The 19,823-nt window shown below is 43.4% G+C and overlaps 1 long non-coding RNA gene across 4 annotated transcripts in view; it reads right to left on the bottom strand.

Moving 5' to 3' along the window:
* The window catches only part of LOC122240406, a 55,210-nt gene that overhangs the window by 6,468 nt on the left and 28,919 nt on the right, over positions 1–19,823 (bottom strand). For 3 of the 4 annotated variants that reach the window (XR_006220113.1, XR_006220111.1, XR_006220112.1), the window contains one exon: positions 2,814–3,153. The exons of the other annotated variant lie outside the window; for it this stretch is intronic. This is a non-coding gene — a long non-coding RNA (uncharacterized LOC122240406). Of the gene's footprint in view, positions 1–2,813; positions 3,154–19,823 lie in introns of those variants that run through there. 4 annotated transcript variants of the gene reach the window in all.

The raw sequence follows: 19,823 nt of genomic DNA, 5'->3' as shown, positions 1-19,823 counted from the left end.
TGTGAAATCATTCACTTCCACTCATTCCCTGTGTGTCTCTGGTCCAACGTAGACAGCAATACAGGTGCTATTCTGCCTCTTCCAAGGTGGCTCTAGGTTCTCAAAACTCAAGCGCTATCTTCAGATGCCCCACTGAGCACATCACCTCATGCACAGGAACTCGACAGATACTTGTTGAGTAAATGAGAACTTTCATTGATTCGAGTGGTTTTAAAATGTTGGTTGTTCAATACACTTCCAGCCAAAAGCAGTAAAAACTAGATCGAGGGGATTGGAAGAAATAGCATAGGTAGCAATTTAGATGCTTGATGTTTGGGGCAGAGGGGGCATTGCTCTGACTTGCTGTTTGTTGCATAGCTTCACAGTGACATGCTAGGTCCTAGCTGTGTGACCTTTAGGAAAGGTACTCACAAAGCTGCGTTTCCTTACCTATAAAAGGTGACAGTAACAACTGAATTATGTTTGTGAGATGATTAGCACAGTAGCTATCACAGAGTGAAGTGCTCAATACATGGTGGGTATTATTTCTATTTATTAATCATTTTGTTTCCCCGGACTGCATTTTCAAATACTATTTCAACTGTACCTGTGGCAAGGATACAGGTATGGCGTGGTAATGAATGGAAGTGTGATATTTAATCCAAAATTAATGTATTAAAAGTACAACAAAAAGAATAAATGCGTAAAAGAAATTAGCCTTCCGCACACAGAAAACCTCAAGGTTCAGGCCAAAAGCTAGCCTCTGAGCAACTTCAGAGGAATTCGGCCTGAGAATACAAATGCCATAATTACCCTCAATAAAGGCAGGGCAAAAGTGAGAAGTGGGAGAAGGGCCTGGAATGTGAACCAGTAAGTGCCAGTAAGACCAAGACTTACCCGGAACTCATATTATCCTTGGCCTCTGACATTTGGAGAACAAGTATTATTTGCTTTCTGCCTTTTCTTGAAAGACAAAGCAGTCCAGATAGTCACTTAACATTTCATTCTCGTGAGGAGCAAACTTGGAGTCTGTTGTTCCCAAGATAAATCCTGTGCATCTAAGAGGATTGAAAGATGAACCCTCTATCCCTGGGTGGAAATATTTGGGTGCCGAAATGATTCCCCTATTTGGAGGTTGTTGGTGAATAATCATGTTCAACTCATGAGCAAACTTGATGGTAAGCATAGATGGGTCTCGAACAGATATTTAAGTGGAATTGTGTCTTTAAGACGTTGTATGCTTCATATTCCACTATGTTTTTGCCATATGAAGTCACGAGGTTTTAGACTCCATGCACCAGGGGATTTATGAATGTACGCTGAATCTAGGAACACAGTGTAATTGCCAGTTTGCCCTGCATAAGCCTCAACTGTGACTCAGGTAACACAATGGCAGCTTGGGCTTACTAGGAAAATAGGGCGGTGGCTTGCCAAGAGGCGGAGGTTAACGGGGGTGGAGAGGGTGTGCACAAGTATTTTTTTTTGCAAAGTACAAAAGTTGAATTATCTTCCCAGTCAACTTTCAAACATGTTCCTAGTAAAAATAAAGTCTCCGATTTGCGATTCTTCTCATAATAAAGTAGATTTCACAACAAAAGCAGTAAGGGAAATAGCCCAATCATGTAAAATTTCTAAATTTATAAAGCAAACAGTACATGGCGGGAAAAAATTGACAGAAATGCAACACAAATGAGAATACCAACTGTTCAGAAGTAGAATTTTATTTTTTTCCCCATTTTTTAATGTTTGTTTACTTTTGAGAGAAAGAGAGACAGAGGTGTGAGCAGGGGAGGGGCAGAGAGAGGGAGAGACAGAATCCGAAGCAGGCTCCAGGCTCTGAGCTATCAGCCCAGAGACTGACATGGGGCTGGAACTCCCAGACAGCAAGATCATGCATGACCTGAGCTGAAGTCAGATACTTAACTGACTGAGCGACCCAGGCTCCCCATAGATGTAGAATTTTATTAGTGTTATCATAGTGTTACACAAAACTAATAAGGCAGCCTTAACATACACAAAGAACTACATGGAAATGTAAGAAAATTTTCTTTTTTGTCTAAGTGTATTTTTAAACAAAATTTGACCATGTTCTGGGCTACGTGATATCAGATAAGTTACAACACTATATTCCATATGTCCAGAGAGTAAATCATACAATTAGGAATAACAAAATAAAGTGTTCGATCACACAGAAAATATGAAAGAGAAAACTTAAACTCCACAAAATAATATTTAGGCCAGTGAAGAAGCCCCAACATGTAGAGGAGAGTATTTTTAAATGCAAATAGAAATCAATCTGTCAAATTAGGTGGGATACCACCGAAATGATGAAGGTGTGTACCATGTATCTTCCTAAAAATGTAAGGAGTGATCATAATAAAGTGAAAGGAAAATGAAACAAATTTCAAATAAAAAATGTGAAAAATAGTTGGCCCTTTGAAAATTTTAAAGTTAGTCATTAATCAAAGGAGGAAGAAAACTTGTTTTACTTTAAAAGTAATCCAGTAAAAACATGGCTAGCTCAGAATTTGTTCATTCGGGTTATGATCGAACATTTAAAAAAAATTTTTTTTAATGTTTATTTTTGAGAGAGAGAGAGAGCATGAGCGTGGGAGGGGTAGAGAGAGAGGGAGACACAGTATCTGAAGCAGGTTCTGGGCACTGAGCTGTCAGCACAGAGCCCAACACGGGGCTCGAACTCATGAGCTGTGAGATCATGACCTCAGCCAAAGTCAGCCGCCCAACAGACTGAGCCACCCAGGGGCCCCTTGATTGAACATTTTTAAAGTAAATGTCAGCCACCAGTCAGAGCGAAAAAATCGGAGAAACAAATGTGATAGATGTAATTTATGTAATTGTTTTTCATGGCTCTCGAGTAGCAGTACGTATGCACTTTTTATCTGGCCTTGCGTTGACAGGTGATGGGTAGATCGGGCGTTAGTGTAGATGCTCTGACACAAATCGTTTCCTTGACTGTCGCAGCCTCATCCTTCTTCAGGCTCCTGGTTTGGAATCAAAAGTGGGACCAGGACAAACTTGTAGGGCAGCACACTGGCCTTCTGTGAGCAGGAAACTCTTCTCTTTCTCACGTTCTTGGCACAAATGGATCGTAAAGAAAATTCATCAGCTGCCTTGTTCCACCTCTGTTCCTTTCAGTGGCTCATAAACCATGACCTGGCAGGAATGGGAATGGCATTTTCTGATTTTTAAATATCTGTTACAAAATGACTTTGTAAAATACAAAAGGAGGGGGGAAAGGCAGCATGTCGGGACTGTGGGATGGGACTCCTCTGTGTTTGCCCCAGATCTTCCTGTGCCCCCGAGAAAGGAGAGTGAGAAATTCGATGGGGCGGGGGCTGTGGACCCCTGCTGGGGAGAGAGGGAGGAGGCCCAAGACTGGGGGCAAGGGCTTCTTGCTCCCTGGACTTGAGGATACCTTTGCGTCTCCTAATTCTAGTGAAACACTATCGACACCTCAGGTTGTTTCCTCTGCTTAATCCCCAAAGGAAATCCCTTTGCTTTTCAGAGATAAAAAGTTAGTAGAACAAAGAGAAAGTCGGCCAAGAGCCTGGGCCTTCTGCTATCGAATTTCACTGAAGCCTTTCCAAGCCCCAAGGATAGACCCCGAGGACTATGCTGTTTATTCCTACACCTGGATTGAATATCAAGGTCTGTGAGAAGATGAATCATTTAGAAACCCGATGTTCTTGGAGGGGGCTGTTGCTTTTTTAGAAGTCACTTAATAACAACCGTGTCAAAGGCAAAAATCACATAAAAAGTTCAAAGTTGTCCGGGCGTCTGGGTGGCTCAGTCGGTTAAGCATCTGACTCTTGGTTTCGGCTCAGGTCATGATGTCACAGTTTGTGGGTTCGAGCCCCACATCCAGCTGTGTGTTGACAGTGCAGAGCCTGCTTGGGATTCTCTATCTCTCTCTTTCTCTCTCTCTCTCCATCTCTTTCTGCCCCTCCCCTGCTTGCATGCTATGTCTCTTTCTCTCAAAATAAAAAAAAGAAAGAAAAAGTTCAAAGTTGTCAAATCCTCCTTTGGCATTGCTCTCAGCGAGTGGAGAGTCAGAACTGCCCGGTGCGGGCACTCCCCGCCACTGTGATGCTGATCATTCTTTCTCTAATAAGGAGGGACGGAAGACCCCACATTAGGGGCCAGAAGAGAATAAGCCACTTGAGACGGCAGTTCCTACTCAAGGGAACACCTGTCCGAGACTTTCATCACTTTCCTTTCCACTTTCTCCATGAACTTCATGATTAAAACAAAAGACACAGGACTTGATTTGGAACCAGATGAGATCATGAAAAATACATATGAAAGGAGTTGTGTCCAAGGAGGGTCCAAAACAGTACACATTCAAGAGAGCACTTGGAAGTTCAGCTCATACCCAGGGGGATTTTGGAATAAGCAACGGGAAGTAATTATACTGCAAAGGTAAAAAACCGGAGGTGATAAATCCTATTAAAACTTTTTTTTAATGTTTTATTTATTTTTGAGAAAGAGAGCATAAGCAGGGAAGGAGCAGAGAGAGAGGGGGACAGAGGATCCGATGCAGGCCCTGCGCTGACAGGCTGAGAGCAGTGAGCCTGATGCAACGTCATGAATTGTGAGATCATGACCTGAGCTGAAGAACGACGATCAAACGACTGGGCCACCCAGACACCCCGATAAAATCCTATTTTCATTCACCGTTCTTATAAGCATTCGGTGTTTTAGACTCATAACCCAGTTGCTGTATAGCCAGAATGCCTTACAAGCAGGTCCTTGCAACTCCCCTCTGTATGTCCTTTTACCTGGTGTCGATCAAGTCGGCAGCTGGTTCAGCTGGGGTTGCCACCCAGCACTCGGCAGACACGTTTTGGTCCAGTCTGCAGTATTTCAGAGTAGGTACTGAGACTTAACAATGAAACCATTTCGGGGATGCCTGGGTGGCTCAGTCAGTTGAGCGTCTGACTTCAGCTCAGGTCATGATCTCGTGGTTTGTGAGTTCGAGCCCCACGTCAGGCTCTGTGCTGACAGCTCGGAGCCTAGAGCCTGCTTCGGATTCTGTGTCTCCCTCTCTCTCTGCCCCTCCCCCACTCGTGCTGGCTCTCTCTCTCTCTCTCTCTCTCTCTCAAAAGTGAATAAACATTAAAAAAATTCTTAAAACCAAAAAAAAATGTTTTTAATTAAAAATTTTTTTAAAAATGGAACAATTTCACATGAAAATCCAGATTTCTGGGGTCTGTTCAAAAATCGGAAGCTCTGGTATTACATTATTGTCGTATATTATGTATTCTGTGTTCTTCTATGCTGGCCATCCAGTTTCACATGGCTGCAGCCTCCCAGTTCGCCTGTCTGCTTGGCTCCGTGGCCTGGCGCTATGTTGAATCAGTGTCTGAACAGTGGGGCTTGTGTATCTTAAAGGTACAGCTGTCAAGACCTTGTAGACTCGGAAACGGTAGGTCTAAGGAAACATAGCTCTTTGTCTTGAGGAAACGGAAATAAAGTGACAAATGGGTGCCAGAACCCAGGACACAGCACAGTCTCTTTGCTCCTGAGCCAGCCCTCTTTCCTCTGTTCTATGCTGCCTCCTTTAATATAGATTTTATTTCAAAATGGTAAATGTATTTTAAAAACCATAAAGCTTTAAAAAAAACCATAAAGCTTTAAAATAATCATATGTTAAGTGAAAAAAATGGACAGGAAAATCATACTCTGTGTACAATATGATTAGAATGGTGTTAAAATAGTGCATTGAGAGAAGACTTCGGTTAGGGGCCTTAGGGAATTTTTTTTTCTTCTATTTTCCAAACTTTCTTTAATAATTATATGCTAACTGTTGTAATAAAATAAAACTCTATTTTTAAACCTTCTGAGCACACTGAAGCAGACGCTTTGCCTGGTCATGACAATCCTACTTTCCTTTGCCAGAAACTCACTTCCTTCCTTCCCTTATAGCTCAGATTGGCCAAGTGCCTGTGCCCTGACCAATGAGATAGAAGAGGGTGTCTTCTGGTGGCTCAAGATTTGCAGGATTTTCAGTCTTAAACACAGTTATGTGCAAATGCCAAGCAAAATACTGGAGACAGGATTACAGATTCTAACCTTGAGTGGAAAACCAAACAGAAACAACAACAACAACAACAACAATCACCAGAGCCTGAACCCAGTTTTAGATACCCCAGTAAACAATGTCCTATGGTTTATGTAATTATGAGGTTTTCTATAGCTTGCAGCCAAAAAAGTGGATACACATAAGAACATTTACATTTTCTTTCAGATAATCGATTTAAACACATTATCTGGAGCTTAGATTTTTTTAACTTCTTTTCCCAACACTACCTAAGTAAATTGAAATGTGAGCCAGTACTTTTGATAATCTCATCCAATGAAAAGGGGTAGTCAGGGGATGAATAGAAGCCTCCACACCATATTCCCTTTAAAAGCATGCAGATAATCATCCATTTTATTTTTTAAAAAATTTTTAAGTTTATTTATTTATGTTGAGAGAGAGAGAGAGAGAGAGTTGGAAGGGACAGAGAAAGGGAGAGAGGGAGGGAGAGAATCCCAAGCAGGCTCTGTGCTGTCAGTGCAGAGCTCAACATAACACGGGGCTCGATCTCATGAACCCTGACCTCATGACCTGAGCCAAAATCAAGAGTCAGTCGCTGAAACGATGGAGCCACCCAGGTGCCCCAATAATCATCCATTTTAATTCGTTTCACAGGTTTGATTTCAACAATCCTTGGGTTTCATGGGGCTGATCAAGTAAGGAAATCTTCCCGCTGTTCATTCCAGAAATGGAAAGAGATGCACACTTGATTTCATACACGTGTGCTTATGCTGGAGACACACAGGACATGCTTAGGATAGGCTGCCATTTGATCTGCTTCATTTGTGATGCTGGCTGTTGGAGGTGAGAAAGCGCGGGGGTGGGGGGGGGGGCGCTTAGAAATTCAGAGACAGGAGATGGGACAAAGAGAGGCAGAGAAGCTGAAGAGATTGGAAGCCATTTCATAGTGATCATTCAAATGTGTGGCGATCTTTAGCCCGGAGAAGAGGCTTGGGAGATGTGAGAACTCTTAGTTAAATTCTGTGGGCTCAAGGATTAGAGACTCATTTGGTTCATTTCAGATAATGCAGAAAGTTTTAGAAGACTATGTGAAAATAAAGCAGGTGGGAATCTCAGATACAGTGCTGGGAATTATGGCAACCCAGGAAGAGCTCCCAGTCAAGTTTGTCGGAAAAAAGGAAATGTGGTCTAGCCGGGCCTAACTGAGCCTAGAACTTTGATCTAGCGCAGGATGTGAACTGTATTGATAGAGTACGTCATAATTACAGGTAACTAGTGTCAGGGAACAGGTAACCGACTCTTGGTGCTTCAGCACTAACATGACTTGGCTACTTTTGTTTTGTCTCTGCTTTGCTGATGTTACCATCTGACTGATGTCCCCCCACTTTTCCAGCCCAAATTCTTGAGAGAAACAATTTCATTGGTGAATTTAATCATCATCATCCCTAGTGAGACACTTGTGCTGGGCTTCCCATAGGCCATGGATCAGCCCATAGGTAGACCAGAACTGTGGAGGCGCACAGAACATGGCCACTTCGGTACAAGGAAGTATGTTGCTCCCCATGGCTGGGAATGGGGGAACACAGCAAGCCCACCTGCTCAACCATAGCTCTTCTGTAGGAGCTAGCAGGCTCTAGGTATTTGAAACTTATGTATTGGCTACATAGAAACTCTGGATATTTAAAAAATTATTTCAGGAAGTGGAAGGAGGTAGAAACTATAGAAAAGTAGACTTTAACCAGATCCAAGGAATACTTTCAAACAATCAGTACTATCTGAAAGCAAGATGGACTTCCTTTAGAAATGGAGAGTAGTTCCGGGGCACCTGGGTGGTTCAGTCAGTTGAGGATCCGACTTTGGCTCAGGTCATGATCTCAAGGTGCACGAGTTCGAGCCCCGCTTCAGGCTCTGGGCTGACAGCTCACAGCCTGGAGCCTGCTTCGGATTCTGCATCTCCCTCCCTCTCTCTCTCTGCCCCTTCCCCACTCACACACTGTCTCTCTCTGTCTCAAAAATAAATAAACATTAAAAACAATTAAGAAAAAAAGAAATAGAGAGTAGTTTCTTCCTGGAGATGTTTTAGAGAAGGCTAGATTACCACTTGGCAGGGAATGTGTAGCTTAGAATAGAGAACAGTGCATTGAAGATCATTTCCCACCCTGAGACTCTGTCAACCTGTGGTTTGCATCAGCTGAACTGGTAAATGCAGAAGGAATTCTGGGACCAGAGGAGTCTCCCATGTCTAACGTGGCCTTGAAGAATCTTGAGCCTCAAGAGACTTTCAGAACTGCAAGGCTCTGACTCTTCTCTGAGGCAGATATTTGACAAACTGTAGGCTTTACAGGATCACTTGTACCCCAGAGTGACCCTAAAAACTCTCAAACCCAATTCACCTTTTGGGTTGACTTAAGAGAGGAGCAAGCACTTGATGGTGAGGAGAAAGCCCGAGGTTCTCAGCTCTTGTCACTATTTTGAACTGAGCTGTCGAAGAGCTCACATTAAAAGTACATGTGTATATAGTAATTTATCCGATGAATTAGGTAGTGACCTAATTATAAGACACTGATGATTGTAAGAAGGGTAACAGGAGAGCAGCTGTGGGAGTCACTTGCTATTAATTTTCGGTGATTGCTTGGATCTTTTCTTCTGGGGCAGCGCTTTGGGTCAAGGAAGACAGAGGAGGAAGGAAGCGGAGAGAGAACACCTCACTGGGCATCTGTCGTGGGTCGGGCGCCAGGCGCTGTCCTACAGTGAGCAGGCCTGAGCCCTAGAAGTTGTCACGTCCTTTGAGTGATGAATGAGAGATGGCCCACCTTCAGAGCCAGCTAGAGTTACATGAAAGCACTGGACTTGTGACGGTAACGAGTTCACAAGAAAAGAAGGAAAACTCGACCTCTGTTAATTTTCTGTTCCTCGCTTGCATTAGCTCAGGCTAAAGCTCGGAGGTTTACCTCCCACTCGAGTCTCCTCCGCTGCAGCCTGGCTGACCCCTGCTAAGTCACTTACACACACTCGACTTCGCCAATGCTATTTGGAAACCACCGCTAGTGGAATAATGCCTCATTGTTTAGTTCTTAGCACTTGGTGAGGACCTGTCTCGAGAAGGATTTTACTTCAAAATTATGAGGCAAAAGGTCGAGATGAAGGCTTAAAGAAAATAACCTTTGGAATTCAATGGGTGGGGGGGGGGGCGCTGTGGGACTGGCAAGCAATCTGTGTTCAGTGGTCTTTTCAGAAGTGTCCTGAATAGGTGTGCTCCTAGAGGCCAGGGCTGGAGGAAATCTGGGTGGCCCCAAGGAGAAAGACACACTCAATGGTGGGAAAGCACAGGAATAAAGAGAGGAAAAAACAATGGACAAGGCAACTCAATGCACTGCCATGCTTATCCTTTCCTCGGGGAGCAGCAGCTGGGGTGGCGGGTCTGCGGCCGCCCTCGAGCTCCAGCCTGGGGAGGAGGGGACCACACACAGCGGCCCCTTCTTCCCACCCAGGGACAGGCTGACCTGAGGTATAGAGCCACCTGAGGAGCCGGTGAGCTTCTGGGAGGCTCCGTGTAAGGAGAGGTGTACCTGAGCCAGGCGCAATGCCCTCGGTTCTCTGCTGTCTGAAGTCCACTTTGCGGGGGTGCCCGGGGGGCTCCGTCAGCTCGGCGGCCGACTCTCGATTTCGGGTTCAGGTCATGATCTCATGGCTGGTGAGTTCAAGCCCTACATCAGGCTCTGCGCTGACAGCAGAGAACATTCTGGTACCCTCCACCAAACATCCATCCTATCCACCTATCCTTTGTGCAGCCACCAGATGTGAGAGGGACCCTCACAGCCACAGGGTGAGCCATGGATGGTTTCCCTAGATCTGGGGATGGATCGGGGCCAGTCTGAGCAGGACATGTACGATCTATTCTTTGCCTGACTCTGAAGGGAGGAGCGTCAGACCCAGGTGTCACTCATGGTACTTTGAAATTGCACAGTTCGCACAAGGGAAGTCACCCTGTGGATAAAAGGGACACATGCAAGAAGGCAGAGCTGTGAGAACCACAGATGTCCTGTGCCGAGTCCTGCCTGAAGCCCGGCCACCTTTAGGCGGTTCTCATCAGCATCCTGAATGGTGTGCACACCCTTGGGAGTAAGGAAGCCAGGAGAGACACAAGTGTCACTGGATGTTATGTGATCACCGTTAAAAGGGAGGGGGAGCATTCCATGGCCAAAAATGTTTGCAAAATATCCAATTACCCAGAAGGCAATCGTTTGTAAAACATTTATAAATGAATCCGTATTATAAATGTCCAGAAAGTTTGTCAACTAAACTTCAAAAAAAAAACCTATTTATTTTTATTTTTTAATGTTTTGTTTATTTTTGAGAGAGAGAGAGAGAGACAGTACAAGTGGAAGAGGGGCAGAAAGAGAGAGAGAGAGAGAGAGAGAGAGAGAGAGAGAGAGAATCTGAAGCAGGCTCCAGGCTCTGAGCTGTCAGCACAGAGCCTGACGCGGGGCTTGAATTCATGACCTGCGAGATCATGACCTGAGACCAGATGGAGTTTCTGGTTTCATTTTCCTTTGTTTTCTGAGGACACATTAGTGTTTTGAGGAACACAGTTTGGGAAGCTCTCCTGAGGCATTCATCATCAGGCGCTTACACCTTAGGGAGTGAAATAGGACGTGAGAGAAGACAGGAAGCAGAAGCTGACAAGACTTGCTTCAAGGGTGATGTGCCATGCTGGCTGTGAGCCATCGTCACCCTCGGAGCGCCCCCGTGTTCTGATTCAGCAGATCTGCAGAATCCCAGGCAAATTATACACATGTACATATACAAGACAGATAGAGATAGATGCTGTCCATCTGTATCTTCTATATAATAACATAGATGGAGATATATGCCATGTTTTATGGTGATAGTGAACATTCTTATTTTAAGAGTAATGATGCTGGGGCACCTGGCTGGCTCAGTTGGTCAAATGTCCAACTCCTGATTTTGTCTCAGGTCATGATCACATGGTTTTGTGAGTTTGAGCCCCGCATCAGGCTCTGCGTACTGACTGCGTGGAACCTGCTTGGGATTCTCCTTCTCTCCCTCTCTCTCTCTGCTCCACGCCACCCTCCCCACACACACCACCCCCCCCCCCGCCCACACTCGCATGTTCTCTGTCTCTCTCAAGATAAATAGATAAACTTTTAAAAAAGCTTAAAAAATTGGGGCACCTGGGTGGCTCAGTGAGTTGGGCGTCCGACTTCAGCTCAGGTCATGATCTCATGGTCTGCGAGTTCGAGCCCCGTGTCAGGCTCTGTGCTGACAGCTCAGAGCCTGGAGCCTGCTTCAGATTCTGTGTCTCTCTCTCTGCCCCTTCCCTGCTCATGCTCTGCCTCTCTCAATCTCAAAAATGAATACATGTTAACAAAAATTTTATTAAAAGCTTAAAAAATAATCAAAAGACTAATGGCAAATAACCTAATGGCTGTTGCCTTATAAAATTCTTTAATATTTCTTTTCTTTTTTACTTTTTGTTTTAAAATAATTTCAAAAGTTGAAAATAATATGAAGCCATATACTTTTTTTTAAAAAGATTTTTATTTACCCTGAGATCAAGAGATCAAGAGTTGCATGGTCCACCAACTGAGCCAGCCAGGTGTCCTGATGCCATATTCCTTTTTTTTTTTTTTTAGTTTTTTAAAAGTTTTTATTTATTTATTTTGAGAGACAGACAGAGAGGGAGAGAGAGAATCCCAAGCAGGTCCTGCACTGTCAGTGCAGAGCCCGATGTGCGGCTCAATCTCACCAACCGTAAGATCATGACTTGACCCAAAATCAAGAGTCAGACGCTTAACTGACTGAGCCACCCAGGAACTTTTTTACCCCAGTTTCCCAATTGCTAATATCTTGCCACTTTTGCTTTATCAACATCTATATATCTATCATTCTTTATATATCTATTCATTCATATCTACCTATCAGCTATTTATCCATCCACCCATCCATTTTCTATCCATCTGTGTCATCTATCATCTCTCTCTCCCTCCCCCCATCTATTTCTTTTCCTGAAATAATTAAAAGTTGCAGACACGAAATGTCACACTAGAAACTTCCCATTAGAAATGTCAATGTGTATTTACTAGGAGACAAGGACATTTTCCTACATAATCATAGTCCAGCCATCAAAAGAAGGAAGTTGACATTTATACAGTATCACCATGCAATCTACCCACCCCATTCAAATTTCACCTGTTGTTCTGTTATGTACAGAAAAAAAAAATTGTTTCTTCTCTTTCTAGACCCAATCCAGGATAATGTGTCACATTTACTTTTGATGTCTCTGGTATTCTTCAGTCTTTCCTTATCTTTTATGACCTCAATATTCTTGCAGACCTCGCACTGGTTGTTTTGTAGAATTTCCCTCAGGATGGGTTTGTATGATGTTTCTTTCTGATGGTATATGCATTTTGCCAGGAATATCATGGAAGCAGTGCTGTGTTCCTCTCTGTGTGTCATACTAAAGGAACATAATGTCAGCCTGTCCCATTATTGGCAATGCTCATTTCGATTTCTGGTCAGAATCAGGCAGGTATATTTCAAATAACAAATGAGGTTAAATGCTACCATTCCAAGTATGAGAGTTGTCTTTGCTCCAGTCTTGCACAAGGAGATGATTTTTTAAAAGACAGGATGAAAAGAAAAGCATAAGAAAGTGTATTACTGAGGACAACCAGATTTTCTCATTTAACAATTTCCTTGAGTGTGATTGAGAAGAAAAATATGGTTTTCCTTTTTCTCCCTGTTAACAAAAAAGGGTGCGTGATGGTTGACACATTCAGGAAGTATCAAGTTTGCCGTTAAACAGATTATAAAACATGTTTTTGCCATATCAACCATGAGATTATTCCAGGTCATGTTTTTATTGCTTATTCAGTCATCCATTTGCATGAATCAATTTTAACCTCCAAATTTATCTAGTATAATCCAAACATTAATAGTGCAGAAGTAGCAAATGGATCAGAGAAATGACAACCTGGGGCTGGAAATTTGAATTCTGGAGCAGCTGTTTCAAAGGTAAGTGGCACATTGTGGAAACAAGGCAGATGGCCCTCTAAAGAGTACTCAGAATCCCCTGTGGGGGCGGGGGAAGTGCCAGAATCCCTATAGAGCAGGAGTCTGGGACAGCAATCTGGTTAAAAGAGGGATGACTGAGGGTTGTCTTAAAGCTATGTCATAGGCAGCACACTTTTAAAACTTAAATTATGCGGGGGGCCTGGGTGGCTCAGGCGTCCAACTTCAGCTCAGGTCATGATCTCATGGTTCATGGGTTCAAGCCCCGCGTTGGGCTCTGTGCTGACGGCTCAGGGCCTGAAGTCTGCTTCAGGTTCTGTGTCTCCCTCTTTCTCTGCTCCTCCCCCCGCTTTCACTCTGTCTATCTCTCAAAAATAAATCAACATTAAAAAATTGTTTTAAACTTAAATTGCATACATCAAGTCAAAAAAAGTAGTAAAATTCTCTAAATATGCGTATACATCCACCTTATATATTACTGAGAAAATGTCCATTATATGTATTAAATGATATGATTATTTCTATTTGTAACAAATGGCCTAAATCAATCTGGTCAGCGGAGATTATGAGGTGCTTCCTGGTTAGGGCGCCTGGGTGGCTCAGTCAGTTAAACGTCCGACTTCAGCTCAGGTCATGATCTCACGGTTTGTGAGTTCAAGCCCTGCGTCAGGCTCTGTGCTGACAGCTCAGAGCCTGGAGCCTGCTTCTGATTCTGTGTCTCCCTCTCCTTGCCCCTCCCCCTTTCACACTCTGTCTCTCAAAAATAAACAAAGACTAAAAAAAGAAGAGGAAAACACTATGAGGTACTTCCTGGTAAACTGCAGTTTCTTCTAACAAGCCAGTGGGCATTATTTGACCCAAACTAGTTGGTATGTCATGATCCAAGCAAGTCGCAGAGCAAATAGGTCAGACATATGCACACAGGGGCACCCGGCTGGCTTAGTAGGGAGAGCGTGCGACTCCCGATCTTGGTAGTCATGAGTTCAAGTCCCACACTGGGAGTAGAGTTTCCTTCAAACAAGCAAACATATGCACACATTTTAGCTGGCAAGCAGGCAGGCATGAACACTCATGGCTTTGGACAGCTCCCTCTCTGCTACTAGGCACGTCAACCAGCATCTTACCAGAAAACCATCTTACTTGATGCAGACCTGCTGACATACTCATAGGATTGTATAGGTGACATTTGAGTTAGATGAGGCAAGAGGGTCCTCCATCGAGTGGAGGGACCCAGGGCTGAAAGACCCAGATCTGAGTGGGTGTGGCCATGAGCACATGGCCCGTGCAAGGTCAATGGGTCCTGTTTCACCACTGCTAACTCACAATTTCACCATAAACAGTGTTTCTAACATCTTATGTCAATTAACTACCCATAGGTATCGATTCATGTAAGTATACTCTCTGTGCTAGAACCAAGAATATGGTGTTGATTTCGATCCAGACTCTCCACATGCTAATTAGTCACCCCTTGCATTGTTGATTAGAGTTAATGCCCCCACACAAAGGACCTATACTGAAGTATTTTATTTTGTTTTATTTTGTTTTGTTTATTTTTTATTTTTTTAATTTTTTAAATGTTATTTATTTATTTTTGAGAGGAGGGGAGAGCACACCAGCAGGGGAGGGTCAGAGAGAGACGGAGACAGAGAATCCAAAACAGTCTCCAGGCTCTGAGCTGTCAGCAGCACAGAGCCCGATGCGGGGCTTGAACTCACAAACAGTGAGATCATGACCTGAGCTGAAGTCAGATGCTTAACCAACTGAGCCACCCAGGCTGCCCTGTACAAAAGTATTTTAAAGGAAATTATCATATAGATAAAAATATCCCATTAATTTTAGTTGCGGTGCTTTTAGTGGGAATAGTGTGGCTGACCGGGGAGTGTAGGTAAGAATGTAGCCACCTGTGACTTTACCAGGGTTTGCTTTACATGTAAGGAATCTCAGAGGGGCTGACGCTGCAGGACATCTTGAGAATCACAAAAAAACTAAAGTTGCCACAGAAACATTGAGCATATTCTTGTGTTGTTTTCTCGTTGCAAATTTCTCATTGTGCTCATCAGAGAAAAATCACAAAACATAGTCAACAAAAAGAATTGGTAATCAAGAATCCAATGTGGTGAGAATTATCTATTTTAAACATGTAGGTACATATAGATAGGTATATACAAATAAATTTTTTTTACAAACATGGAAACTTTCCTTTTCTTTTAAATATATGGTCAATAGCTTTTGATATCAATGTATACCTTGGAAAGGCTGCATTAATTAATTGTTAAATATAACCAATCTGCTACTGTGAGTCTCCTAGATTGTTATTTCTTACTCTTATAAACAGCCCTGGCAAGATTTCTTGGTCATTTTTCTTCTTTTTTCTCCTTTAATTTTATTTATTTATTTTGAGAGAGAGAGAGTGGGGGAAGAACAGAGAGAGAGAGGGAGGGAGAGAATCCAAAGCAGGCTCCACACTGTCAGCCTGGAGCTCGAACCCATGAACTGTGAGATCATGACCTGAGCTGAAATCAAGAGTTTAACGCCCAACCAACTAAGCCACCCAGGTGCCCCCTTGATCATTTTCTTTTTCTTTTCTTTTCTCTTTCTTTCTTTCCTTCTTTTCTTTCTCTCCTTCTTTTCTTTCTTTCTTTCTTTCTTTCTTTCTTTCTTTCTTTCTTTCTTTCTTGTAAATAAACTCTACCCCCAACATGGGGCTTAAATTCATGACCCCAAGATCAAGAGTCGCATGCTCTACAGACTGAGCCAAACAGGAAACCCCCCTCCCTGCCCAACCCCCAATCATTTTCTTAACAAAAATTCCTGGAAATGATGTTGCCAAGTGAAAGTTAATGCATATCTAAGCTTTCTTTCTTTTTTTGTCCTTAACTAATACCTATTTATCTTCTTTTTTTTTTTTAATTTATTTTTGAGAGAGAGACAGAGCACCAACAGGGGAGGGACAGAGAGAGGGAGACACAGAATGTGAAGCAGGCTCCAGGCTCTGAGCTGTCAGCAAAGACAGAGCCCGACACAGGGCTCGAACTCAGGAACCGTGAGATCATGACCTGATCTGAAGTCAAATGCTCAACTGTCTGAGCCACCCAGGGGCACCCTCCCTGTTTATCTTCTCAATACTTGCTTCTTATTTCAGTAAGAAATAGATGTAACCAGACCATTTCTACTATCCCCACTGCTATATCCATCCACCTTCCAATATGGCCACAAGCCCTGCCCTCCTTTCTCTTGCACAGGAATTGGCCTCCCAGGAGGCAGGGTTTGGATATCGCTTCACTGTTTAAACCCAGTCTCCAGTGTCGTGGCCTTAACATCATACACATGCTGACAAACACAAATGTAACTCCAGGCCTAGGCTCCTTCTCTTGCTTTCCCCCCAGACTCCAAATCCCACCACCCCTTGACATTGCAAATATAACATGTTCACAACTGACATGTGCACAACTTCGTCCCAATCTGCTCCTCTTACAGATGTCCTTACCTCAGTCAATGGCAACTCCCACTAGGCCAGAAACCTTGGAACCTTCCTTGATCTCTCTTTGTCTCTCAAACTTGCAAATCCTGTTGGCCACACTGTCAGCATATATCCAGTCCTGTACCGCAGTCACCATCACTCTAGTCTGAGCCACCAGAACATCTTGCCTGGATTATTGAAATATCTTCACGACTGGTCTTGTTTCTACCCTTGATCCACTACACCACCAGAGTGATACTATTGAAGAATGTGCCAGATACTGTAAGTCTTCTGCTCAAAATCAGACAGTAGCTTTCCATCTCTGAGTAAAAGCAAACTTCTTGTAAAGATCTTTGAATCTCACATAATCGGTCCCCTTGCCTTTCTAACCTCAGGTCCTGTTGCTTCCCCTGCTTTATTTACTCTCCTCCCACTCGGGGCCTTTGCAATGTCATTTCTTCTGCATGGAACGCATTCTCCACAGACACCAAAAGGCTGACTCTGTCTCTTCCTTTCAGCCTTTGCTTAAATATCACCTTTATATCACCTTTCTCTGAGGCCTTTCTTGAGCCACCCCCTCCCCAGTACTCCTGATGTGCTTCTCTACTTTATTTTCTCCATGTAACTACACATTTTATGTGTTTCCTTTGTTGCCTAGACACCCCCCCCCCCCAATTAGAATCTAAATGCCATGATTTTGGCCACTGTATCTCCTCTACCTGGAACAGCCCCTTGCAAGTGACAGGTGCTGAATAAATGTTGAGTGAACACATTTTTAGAAAATAGAAAAGTAAAATAAGAGAATTGGGGTGTGAGACACACCCATAAATAAAAAATGGCCTATTATTCAGCCATTAGGAAGAAGGAAATCCTGCCATCTTTGACAATAGGGATAGATCTTGAAGGCATATGCTAAGTGATGTAAGTCCGATAGAGAAAGACAGATACCAGATGATATCACTTATAAGTGAAATCTAAAAATGCTGATCGAAGAAGGAGTAGAGGGTAGTTACTAAGGGCTAGTGTGTGGGGAAAATGGGGAAATGTCTGTCAAAGGATATAAGCTTCCAGTTATAAGTTCTGGGTATCAGATGTGTAGCATGGTGATTATAGCTAATAATACTGTATTTGTATCCTTGAAGTTGCTAATAGATCTTGAATGTTCTCACCACCCCCCCCCAAAAGAAATGGTAATTATGTAACACGGTGGTTGTTAGTTCAAGTTCTGGTGGTAATTATTTTGCAATATATTAGTGTATCAAATCCACACATTGTACACCTTATATTTATACAATATTTTAGGTCAATTGTACCTCAGTAAAGCTGGGGGAAAAATCACCCATCACCACACTACCCAGAGAACCATCTTAAAAAAAAAAGTTTATTTATTTGAGAGAGAGCAAGAGAGTGCATATATGTGCACAAGTGGGAGAGGGGCAGAGAGAGAGGGAGAGAGAATCCTAGGCATAGAGCCTGGCTCAGGTCATGGTCTCACGGTTCGTGAGATCAAGCGCTGAGTCAAAATCAAGAGTGGGATGCTTAATTGACTGAGCCACCCACATGCCCCTGGAGAACCATCATTTAAATGCATATAAACACATTCTTTTCCTGTATTCATATGTACTTTTGGTGGGGTCACTGTAGACGTAGTTTTAGAACCTGCTTTAAAATCATTGGTACGCATATAATTTAAATTTTAAACACATAGCCCCACATAACCTTTGAGAAATACCAATCTTGCTGGGAGTTTATGAGAGTCCGTTTTTACATCTTCTCCCCCGAAACTTGATCTTATCAAATTTGTTGTGTTTAAAACCCAAGCAGTATAAGAAGTTTGACTCTGACCTTGAAATCTTTCTTAGCTGACTACTTTTAGTGACTTCCTGGATTTCCAAGTCACTTTGATTGCTTGTCGCTATGCATACGTACTTCCTTCTTCCCTAATGATTCCAGGGATCCAAGAGTGAAAATCGAACAGTCTTGCTCAAGAATTTTTTCAGAATTTGAGACTCTAGCTTACTAAAACCGAAAGAACCAAATGGTTTGAATTAGGATGCACGAATTAGCCAAATGTGGACACATTATCTCCTAGGGGATATCTAGGCAGCCGTCATAAATGAGAGCGGCCCTGTATCGTCAACTGTGGATAGCATGACTCCAGGGGGGGCCATTCACACAGACTCCACTGGGAAGTCACCCCCCCCCCGGAGTTGTGGAATGTGGTGCCCCCCCACCCCAAATCTGGCTGCATTATACCTGATTCAGTTTTAGGAATCGTTTCTAAGGGATCTGTCGTTCCCCCTCGTGATCCAGTCAGCATTTGTCTAAGGATCGCAGACTTTCTGTTGTGATAGCCAATTTTTTTTTGAATTATCTTTTTAGAGCCTCTCGTTGGTGGACAAATAAGGGGATGCAAACCATTTGGTCCAGTAAAATGACCAGACGTGTCTGTCGAGCGAGTCTGCTAACAGGCGCTATAGAAGGAGCCTGGGAGGAGTGCCACAGCTGACCTCTGCCACCCAGGGTGACTCTGGTGAGTCAGTCAGCATCCCATGTGCTCTGCACACTCTGTCTCTCCTCCGGGCTGATGCTTGCCTGATCCATGTGTCTACTCTGTCTTTCAGCCCCTCGCTTGGGCCCTGTGTCACATGTGATAGGCCTTATGTATTTGAATCGAATATTTTCTCGCTGCTGTAAGAGCTTTTCAGCTTTTATTTTCCTTTTATTTGTTTGAATGTTTATTTATTTTTGAGAGAGAGAGACAGACAGAGAGCAAATGGGGAGGGGCAGAGAGAGATGGAGACAAAGAATCCAAAGCAGGCTCCGGGCTCTGAGCTGTCAGCGGGGATCAACAAGATCAGGGACTGCAAGATAATGACCTGAGCTGAAGTGGGACGCTTAACCTACTGAGCCACCCAGGGGCCCCTGAACTTTTCAGCTTTTAGACCTAAGAATCCCTTTCTATCAAATTAGGAATTTGACCAGCCCTTACACAAAATGTTAGCAAACAGAACAGGTCCAAACTGAGCTGCTCTGGCCGAAAACGTCCTACCTCTCCCCTGATGGGGCTCTCTTTGAACATGTAGTTCTCAAGGAAGCAGAATCTGGAAACCTCATACCTCTGCTGGAACTCCCCTAAAGGACCCTTCTTTTCCTCCCTTCCCCACTCAGCCTCCGTTAGACTCCCCTGGAAACTAGAATGAGGCTCTTGTCTAAAGGTGCAGAATTCCAGAGGGGGGAACCAGAAAAACTCAGTCATCAAAATAAAGAATATCTGAACGTAATATT

The sequence above is a fragment of the Panthera tigris genome, chromosome B4 (genome assembly GCF_018350195.1).
Source record: "Panthera tigris isolate Pti1 chromosome B4, P.tigris_Pti1_mat1.1, whole genome shotgun sequence".
Classification (NCBI taxonomy): domain Eukaryota; kingdom Metazoa; phylum Chordata; class Mammalia; order Carnivora; family Felidae; genus Panthera; species Panthera tigris.
Note: the sequence above shows the minus strand (reverse complement) of the source record. Positions and strands in the feature narration are given on the sequence as shown.